Below are 10557 nucleotides of genomic sequence, written 5' to 3'. Positions count from 1 at the left end.
GTCTCACTTTTTCTTTTCTTTCGAGGTTCCGAGCACTTGCTCCTTTTTATTTCCTCGTATTATTCCCTTTTTTTTAGAGCATTCATCTCTTGAGATAATATAGAAAGTGGTAGTAACAAGATAACTTGAGCATTTATTTCACAAGGGGAAAACAGAAATATTTTTGGTTATTCTCTCCCGGATTAGGAGTAGAATATTTTCAGGTGGTTCTGGAGATGGAATGGATGGATATATATGGATGGTACTTCCAGAGTAGAAGTAGCATATATGAGTGAACGTGCAAGTGAAATCTTGATTTAACCACATGACAAGCTCCTAAGGGTCTACACAGCTTGACCACACTCAATGCTCATAAGCAGTAAATAGTAAATGTGTGGCTCAAAGTCTAGCAAGCATGTATATATGGCTGTGGTAGGAATTTAAACTCTCATCATACAGGAACTCATCATGCAACATTTTAAAAATTTTCAAGATAAAATTCTCCAGAATTCTAGCATCTCTAGGAACAGATAAACAGCAGCTCAGCCTTCCCATATCTTATCCGTTAACAACTTAAACTTCAGATCAAGTTTTCATCCCACAAGTTTAGGTCTAGAGCAAGCTTTAAATTATAACAGTTATATCTAAACTTGAGAGAGAACTTAAAATTTGCAAATTAGGCAGAGCAACTATTTATCATATCCATGCTTAAATTTATTTAGATACAGATTAGCATAGCCACATTATTTATTTATTAAACACACTAAGCAAAAGATATATATATAAGCATAAAATCTTTCTTTTGTTTTCCCATAGTTTATGTGTATTTTAATATTCTAAAATAATATAAGTATAAAGATAGATAGAAATACTTATCGGGATAAATGGGGGTGCTCTCCCTCAAGCTGAATTTTGACGTAATTTCTCTTGATGTAGCTAACAGGTGGCAGAGGTGTATTTGAAAGTCAGCAGCATTCTGACAGCGATTAGAATGTCCTCCGTCTGCTAGTCTTCTTGATTCTTAAATTCTGTGGAGCTCAAATAGACAACAAAGCTTGTGGAACTGATTTAAGTGTTAGCATCAATATCTAGCCTTTATTATCTTGAGACTCCTTAATAAATATTACTCCCTATTTTTATATTTTTTTTTATTTTATAAAACAGAAAAATATCTATTTTATTTTTATGCCACCACAGTGAATGTACTTATGGGTTTTATGCCACTCGTCTACTCATATGGGGCTTACAGTTTTTCACATTTTTATTTTCTTTTTAAGATAATACGAACATGATTAACTAAGTAAACTATTTTAAATAATTGAAAGGGAAAAGATAACTACCAAGTTTACCTCTTGGCAAGGCGTTCGGTGTTTTTAAGTCCTCCGAACGGGACTCTCCAATTTCTTAATCGTCCTGAGGTTCGTTGGGTGGCGTAGTCGGTACTTCCGGCAGCGTCTCCTCTTCTTGTATAGTTATCTTCATTTTCCACACCTGACTTGGTGCTTCAATCTCCTCGGGATAATTCTGTTTAAACTCTACGTCTTCTGATCTTACAACTTCTCCTTCATAGTCTGCCCATTCGTCCTTGATGATCTGCCTCCTCTGGTTGCGGTTGCGTCTCTTTCTGACCTGCTTAGATTCTTCAATGATATAGTCAGGGTCAGTAAAATAACGGCGTACCTTCTCTGAGGGGAAGTGCGTATGGACTTCTCCGGTTCCAATGTAGATAATTGCTTTAACGGTGCTGAGGAACGGTCTTCCAAGGATGATGGGTGGATCATACTCGTCTTCTCCCATGTCAACAACTTGAAAGTCTGTGTAAACAAAATGATCGTCTATTTTGACTGGGACATCAGATACTGTTCCTTTAACTTCTCGAAATGTCTGATCTGCCATCTGGAGCTGAATGTATGTTGATCTTAGTGGCATGGTCCCGAACAAGAGCCGATAGGTGACTGCGGCCGTTATGTTGACGCCCGATCCGGTGTCGCAAATCGTCTTGTAGAAGTTGTATCCATTTATGGAGCAGTAGATGCTTGGCATTCCTGGGTCGTCCTTCTTGGTCAAAAACGGTGACTTAAGTTGGTGATCTTGGCCTCCATGGACTACAGTGACCATCTTAGCTGACTCGGTCCACACTTGCTTGTTCCTGTTCCTCCTGTTGGTCCTCTTCCTTGATTTACGTCTGGATTGATTTGGAATTTGTGTAGTCTTGTTTTTGAAGAAAAATGTCTCCTTCTTCCCTTTGACGTAGAAACTGATCTTGGCAGCACTGGCGTAGATGATAGCTCCCGTGGTGTTCAAGAATGGCCTCCCTAAGATGATAGGTGCTCTCTCATCATTTCCGATCTCTACCACTACGAAGTCTGCTGGGGCATATAAGGTACCAACTCGGACACAAAGGTTCTTCACTATTCCTTTTGGAAATGTTATCGTCTGATCTGCAAACTGCAAACACATGGTTGTTTCTAATAAAGGATATATAAAGAATTTTTCATAGAGTACCCTGGGTATAATGTTGACGCTGGAGCCAAAGTCACAGAGTGTTTCTGGGACATCCACCATGCCGATGGAGATCGGGATGACGGGGCGTCCTGGATCGCCTCTCTTGACCGGCAGACGGTCAGTAGAAAATTCATTGAAGGGGTTACTCCAATTACCTGCATCAAACATGTCTACAAGATTTGCAGATTCTAATCCTTCCGGTTGTGATGGTATACCGGGGTTAGTAGTAGGAACAACAGCAGCTATTTGATTTAACTGAGATTCAATCATTTTATTAAAGCTAATTTGATTCTTGATGGCAGTAGAGAAATTATCCATTCTATTATTTATATTTTCTAGCATTTTATCATTAGATGCCAATTTCTTAGATAGATTATCCATTAGCTTTCCTTGATTAGACACTAACTCTCTCAAAGGTGGAAAATTATTATTATTATTGTAAGAATTGTTACCTTGATAATTACCTGAGTAGTTAGGCCTCTGTTGATTCCAACCTTGATTTTGTTGAGGACGGTAGTAGTAGTTGTTGTTGTTGTTGATGTAGTTCACATCCTCAAGTATCTCAGGGCAGTGGTTGCCTGAGTGTCCAGTGTCTCCACACTCCTCACAAGCCATGTGAGAGTCGTAGATGTGCATAACTTCTTTCTTGTCTCCAGCTCTATCGTCGAGCTTCTTCATGAGCAGGTCTAGCTTTGCAGACAACATGTCTACCTCCTTCAGCTGATGCATACCTCCACCTCTCTTGCGTGTCTGGCTCCTCTCTTCATTCCAGCTTTGGTTGGACGCCATCTTCTCCACAAGAGCTGTGGCTTGTGGTATAGTAAGTGATAAGAATGCTCCTCCAGCTGCAGCATCCATGGTCTCTCGGGCACTGTTGCTGAGCCCATGATAGAATGTCTGCATCAATAGCCAACTCTCCATTCCATGATGGGGACATTATAGGATGTAGTCTTGAAAGCGCTCCCATGCTTCTGGAACAGATTCATCATTTTGTTGCTGAAAACTTGTAATCTTCCCACGGAGAGCATTGGTCTTGCCCATGGGAAAGAACTTAGCCAGGAAGTTTATTGAGCAGAGTGCCCACGTAGTATTCTTCTCCTTTGTAGCGTAGAACCACTGCTTCGCTCTTCCTAACAGTGAGAATGGAAAGAGGCGAAGTAGTATAGCGTCTTTGGAAACTCCTGCTATGGTGAATGTGTTGCAAATCTCCAGGAAGTGTTGTAAATGAGCACTAGCATCTTCGTGTGCCTTCCCACAGAACTGGTTGGATTGCACCATGTTGATAAGTCCAGGCTTGAGCTCAAAGTTGCCATCGATCTCTGCAGCAGGTCCAGTGCGGATGTTGTCCGTAGTGGGAGCTGAGAACTCGCGGATCGATTTGTTCGCCATGGCTTCGAACTCTGAAGACAAGTTCCGGTGATCTTCTTGATTGGATGATTCTTCTTGAATAATGCTTCAGGATCGTCAACAAAATTTCCTGGAAGATGTCTTCTATTCATACATTCCCCTGCATAAGATAAAATAGAGAAATATCGGGGTAAAACTGTATGAGAGAAAAGATAAGCTCAATCATATTAGTGATGCGAATGATAACTCAAAATCTTTTATTCCATTCCTGATTAGTAATCAACCTTCCCCCGCAACGGCGCCAAAAATGCTTGTTGGGTATTCTTAACATCATTACCAAAAGTAGACTAAGTTCTAAATCTAGCAACGGTGCCAAAAATGCCAAACCTATCCCTCACACCACTTAAGCCAAGTTGTCATCCCCAGCATGACATGAAAGATGCGGTATTGAAATATGCAATTGCTCTTCTAAATAAATAATGAATGGGATCTGCAAGCACACAGATTAATACCAATGCAGCATTTTAACCGGGAAGTATTCCAGGTATCGTTATTTATATTTTTACCACTGGGAAGGGATTAGAAATCATCACTAATGATTACAGAATAGAATATGAGATTGAGCATCTATCATTGCATGTATAATTGAGAACATTATATCTAACTCATCATACAGGGATAAGTGTCACATAAAAGATATATGAAATAATAATAGTGACAAGGATAACTAATCTGATCTAGCCACATAATAAATATGATAAGCACCTCAATTAGATACTCTAGAAAGTCATTAGTATGGTATTAGAACGAACTACAAGAATATTCCCTAAGTTATTCTCAACTATATAGTTTAGCATATCATAGTTAGTGCAAGCATACTTAGCAATCATTGCGAGACAAGACTATGCCCATGCATAGTGATATTAGCAAGGAATATAAGAAACATAGCAATCACTCCCCTATAATAATGTTGCTCTGCCAGCCCAATACACGAGAGGGGGACTATATAAGAATCAATGAAGCTGTCACTATCACGAACCACCCCACGATCTGGCATATTGGGTACAATCGCAGATAAATACGGTATAAGCACCACGCCTACACAATATCTATCATTTACCCATGGATCCGATGGATAAACGCTATACGATCCTAAGCATGTATATAGATCGTATCTAACTAAGCCAAGTACATAACTATGATAAACTAAGAACAATATAATCTTGAATATAAGCAAGTAGAGCAAAGTCATAAGCAATATATTGAAGTAGAACAAAGTCATATTCATAATATTGAAGAACAAAGATAATTAGAAAACAATTAGAAACACAATTAGAGAATTACCAAGAATCCTCTTGACAGATCCGGAAACCAATCGAAGATTGACTCCTTCTAGTTCTAATCCTATGTAGCTATGCTAATCTAGATGTCTAATTGATGTGGTGGCTCTAATCTTGATCAGAGGCTTCTTCTCCCTTGATGGAACAATGAATTAGGGTTGAGAGGCTCTCTCCTCCAGGGGCCAGGGGGTCTGGTTTTATAGTCCCTTCAAGTGAATATGGGCCCTTGGATCAAACCGACATTGATTGTATGGTTTAGATTCATCCTTTAGGTCGGTGGAGACTTCCCGCAAAGCAGAGTCCTGTTTGGACTCCAACAGGTGGCGGGCGCCCAGTAGGACAGGGCGGGCGCCCTGCCTCTGGCCCCGTTTCGCCTCCGCTTCGGTCTCGTGGCTTCTGGAGTCTTCTAGATGTAAGATAATTGCGCAGCACGTTAATATCTTTACGTAATCCGGACGTGTGGGCCTTTCTTCCATATTTCCTGATAACCCCCTACAGAAATAGACAAACACCAAAACTCGTGGAATTCTGTCAGATAAAACCCTAAGTCTGGATGTGGATTTTATTTGGATCCTTTTCTTTACTTATTTGATAATTAAATTTGATACTTAAGGACCGTCAACAATATCTCGACGGAACTGCTGGGCAAAGAAGTCAAGCCAAAGGCGTTTGTGCATATAAACATTGAGCCACATGTTGATAAACCACCAAGGGCTTCCTAGGTTGCCGATAGGTTCACCCAGCAGGAGTTTCTCTACTACTCCATGGAGGAGGTGGTAAACAGAACCCAACAAATATTGGCCGAGGGGGAATCAGTTACCATCGGCTAACCTTTCTGCTGTCGATAAGTAGAAAGAGGTTGGTCCTACTGATCGGCCGCAGAAGATGAATTTGTCTAGCCACATATTCAGAAAAGTGGCTTGTTCTCGCTGACTAACCGATCCTGTATTTTGATATTTCTGAATGTACCCTGACCAACCGCCGATGTTGCAGGTCTCTACTTTGTGTTTGGCTTTGCGGCCGAATAGCTGGCCGTCATCGGCAGTTGCGACATCCAAACCAGTGAGCATGACTACATCGGCAAGCGTAGTGGAAGATGGGCCGTGGCCGAAAATAAAAGCATTGAAATTGTCTGACCAGAAGTATGAGGCACCTATAAGCATTGATTCGTTTCTTTCCATATCAGCAATGGACAGCCTGATGTACTGGTCTATTCTGCATTCACCCAAGTATACATCATTTGTTTTGCTAACCCTCAAAAACCAATCCTTCCATCCTCAGGTGGGGTTTGGCCAGGATCGGAAGGTGTCCTTCCATAGATCTAAAGAAAAGTTTTCGACCCTAAAAGGAATCCTATTGGTTTCTGCATTAATCAAGTTAGTGGTATCTAGGTCACCCAGTGGACTGAGGCATTGGAGGTGGGGTTGTTCGGTAGGAATAACAATTTTCACGCTCAACTCCTAAAATTTGTAGATTGAAAGAACAGAGAATAAGGAAAGAAGGAGAGAAAGCTAAGTAAGTAGACTTGCAAAAAGGTAAAGAATTGCAGTAAAGGAGTGAAAACAGATTAACCTTATGCACGATGAAGTTGACTGCCATTTCTTCCTATAGAAGAGGAAGGAGTCGAAGACTTGGGGGTTCTTGGGAATGTTCTTTGCTGCCCGGACTTTGGAGTTCTTCGTCAATGCCGCAGCCAAAAAATGAATTTGGGAATGGAAGATGGCAAGGTGGGGAAAGAGTGCTGAGGAAGGAGGTATTTATAGGGAGCTTGAGCAAGGGTATTTCTAACTTATCTCTTTGCTGTATCCGTGAAATTCGAGGGTGTTCAGGTGGATATGGTAACTGTTCGCACGATAATCAAGGAATTGTGCAGGTGATTTAACAGCAAGTAATCATGATTTTAGGAGATATTTCACTATGCAAGATCTCTTGGTCGGCTCATTGGCAGTCAACTCTAACAGAACAATTGCCGATGAGCGGGTGTTTAGGAGATTTGGTTCGGGTGGTTGAGAAATTCGAGGTGCATGTTGGAAACCCAACATAAGGTTGTTTGGATTTGGCAATTAACTGCTATTAGAAGGAAATAAGTGTGAAAAGGGCATCATTATCAAGAGAGAATTTCAGAGCATTAAAAATTTTATACTTTGAAATTGGGGGGCATGTGTTGACACCATTTTTGGACACGTATCAGGAAAGTTAATGAAGCTTGGATCAGCAGCTAGAAAAGTAATGATTGACCACATGCACCATGTGATTGAATTTGCTTGTGTGACTTGAATTGAGTGACTATATGGGGTAGCCAATGCAAACAATTGTACATTGTCTTCCAAATTAGTTTAATCATGTTTAGAACATCATTTTGAACCAAGTTCATGTTGAAGGTTTTGTCCAAAAACACCCCTAAGTCATGGTTAACCCTAGAATGACCTTTTTGACCCCCTAGACCTCTTTTCAAAGATGTTTTATGAAAGTAATATTAGAAACCTTGCATGTCTTTGACACCTGAAACAAAGTTGTAGATAATTTCATAAGCTACAAAAGTTATGTTGATGACTTTTTATGAAAAAGCTTAGAACACATCCAACATTCACTCACAAGCCAAAAATTAGGGCTGGTTTCACACTTAGCCAAATTTGGCTAAGTGTTGAGTCACACAGTTTCGACCTAGGGTTGTTGGGAGCCTTGTAGTTTGAAATCCAGACCGAGTTAGGCTTTGATCTTGTAATCAAACTTGTAGAAATCATGTAGCTCTATCCAGAGGATCAAATCCCATCCAAAACCACCGAGTGAGCTGAGAGTTAAACGTCGACGAACTTCGGGATTCAGGCACTGGCCACGGCGACTGAATCGCCCGATTCAGTTTGGACAAAAACCATCCGCCGCTGCGTGTCCGGCCACCTGTCGACCGTACATCGACGGCGACCCCGCCTGTCAGCTCCCACGGCGTCTCCAAGTCGCCACGCACCGAGTGGACGCCTCAGACGCGCCCTCCACTCGCTCAGTGCCTCCCATTTTCGCTCCGCCGTCACCTCAGGGAGCTCCGCCGCGTTTTAGCGAGCTTCTCCGGCCGTTCCACCGCGTCTCCGACCAAACCAACCTGCCCAGAGCTCAACATCGACGTCCCCTACCTCGGTGTCACCTCCATGGCCACTGTCAAGCACGGGTAAGGCGGCATTACCGAGCTCCAAGCAGTTCTCCCTCGCCGGAGTTCCGCCCGAGCTCACCGGCAACGTGGCCAGGCTTCTCTGCTCCACCATTTTCCTTCATTCTTGTTCCTATCGCTTCCCATTGGTTCACTGATGCTCGGCGTGAAGCTCTACCGCGTCGCCATTGCCTGGATCCGCCGGCGGCGCTGCGCCGGCGTAACGCCGCAGCGCCGCCGCTCCGCCATTCCTGACGGCGAGCACCATAGGGTCCAGTAGAGCGCGGGTAAAGTAGGTCAACAGAGTCGCCTTGATGAGAGGAACACGTAGATGCCCTTGGATCCGGCGGAAACCTCGTCGTCGTTGAGCTTCTCCCCTGTCACTCTCTCCCTGACGCGCGGGTCCCGGGTGTCAGCCTCTCTCTCACACCCCTCTGGTTCACTGTTTTTGCAGAGCCAATGCTGTTTTTGTAAAATTCATATCTCGAGTTTTAGAGATCCAAACGAAGTGATTCCAATTTTGCTAGGTTCCAGAATGAGTCTAGTGTTTAATAAAAATATGAAACATGCCATGTTTTTGCATAAATAAATAGATATAAATTAATCTTGGATTTTTAGTGGGTAATTATATCTTGAAATCTATAGATCTGCTGGCCATGAAAATTTTGGGTGTTGTTACTTATATTATGGATATGCTCTGATAAATTTATCATGATTTTTGGAAGCCTGGGTAAGAAGTTAAAAATAATTCTTGCTTAAATAGGAGTTTCTTGTGATATTCTTAATAAATAAGCTATAGCTCCTTTTGTGGTGAAACTTGCAGAGTGTTGTACTTATGTGTAGACAAAGCTAGGAAAAATCTGAAATCTGTTGTTTGACACTTTTTGATGAGGTTTCACATTTATGCCTTGCATGCCTATACTAGCTTGTTATTTTTATACCTCACAATATGTATGTGCAAGTGTTCTGAAAATTTTACAGTAATCTTATGTTGGCATAAGTAGCTTGCTGTAATTTTCTTAGGATTTTTGGAACACATGGAATGCATGTTCATTAAACCACCTTAATAATTAAATAAATGGAAAAGGTGATGATAGAAATGAGTTTAGACCTTGCCATGATGTTTTCTGGTGTTTCTTAGATATGTTCTACCTACTGGTGCAATTGGATTGTCCCTTTGATACATTCTCAATATGTGCAAAATATTATTTTTGCTATTTATGCCTTTCCTAGAGCATTTCTGTACAGCTGATAACAAATGCTTAAGAAATATTTGAAGATGATGTTTTCTTGGACACTTGTCTACAACAAACTTGTAGCTAACTTAATGATCTACTTCGTGTCCAAATTTTATGACATTTGGTTGAGTAGTTTCAAAGTTATGCATGTTGCAAGTAGCTGCTGCAAAGTGCTTGCTCTCTGGATTTTCTAGAGCAGCCAGCCAACTTTGTTGGTTTTAGCATATTTTGGTTGGGAATCTGACTAGGATGTCTAAAAGTGAATTGTAGACAATTTATTAAGCTTTCCACAAAGTATTTACTTACTTGGTTTGGCCAGCTGATGTACACTTGGACCGAGTCTGAGCATGCAGGAGCATTACCTTGGGTAGATGTCCAAATTACAGTCCCCCCTTGTCCAAATAACCCACAGTGGCTTGGTTGGATAGTTGAGTGTGATGGCCAAACTCCTTGGGTGGGTGCCCAAGTAGCAGCCCTAGAGGTTTTGCTAGAGATATGCCAAGATTATGGCGATGAGCTAGTGAATGGCCCAGCTGGATCCATCCCTAGAGTGAGTGTGACTGACACATTTGTGTCTCAGATAGGAAATGAGCCTTTAGAGATGAGAGAAACCCTACTAGGATATAGCTCTAGCCCTGCCATGTGTGCCATGCTTGCGGTACTTAAGCTGCACTATGTACGTCAGGACACCTACATAGACGCCATGCTAGCGCTCCAACAAGCTCAAGTGGGGCAGCGCAAACTGTGCAAGCGCGTGCGCAAGCACCGCAAGGCTTTTAGGGATGCACAAGCTAAAATTCAAAACTATCACACCGCTTTGCAAGCCCGCCACAACCAAGTTGAAAACGCAGTTAGAGAGCGCAATGAGGCACAAGCCCGCATGATGCAAATGACTAGAGAGAGAGATGAGGCTATGCGCTTGGCTGAAAATAGAGAAGCTGCTATAGTTAGAGCCTTGTTCCATGCTGAAATGAGAGAGGAAGAGCTGATTACTAGGATTGCTGAG

The sequence above is a fragment of the Sorghum bicolor genome, chromosome 8 (genome assembly GCF_000003195.3).
Source record: "Sorghum bicolor cultivar BTx623 chromosome 8, Sorghum_bicolor_NCBIv3, whole genome shotgun sequence".
NCBI classification, from domain to species: domain Eukaryota; kingdom Viridiplantae; phylum Streptophyta; class Magnoliopsida; order Poales; family Poaceae; genus Sorghum; species Sorghum bicolor.
The sequence above is the reverse complement of the archived record's forward strand: the minus strand, read 5'-3'. Positions refer to the sequence as shown.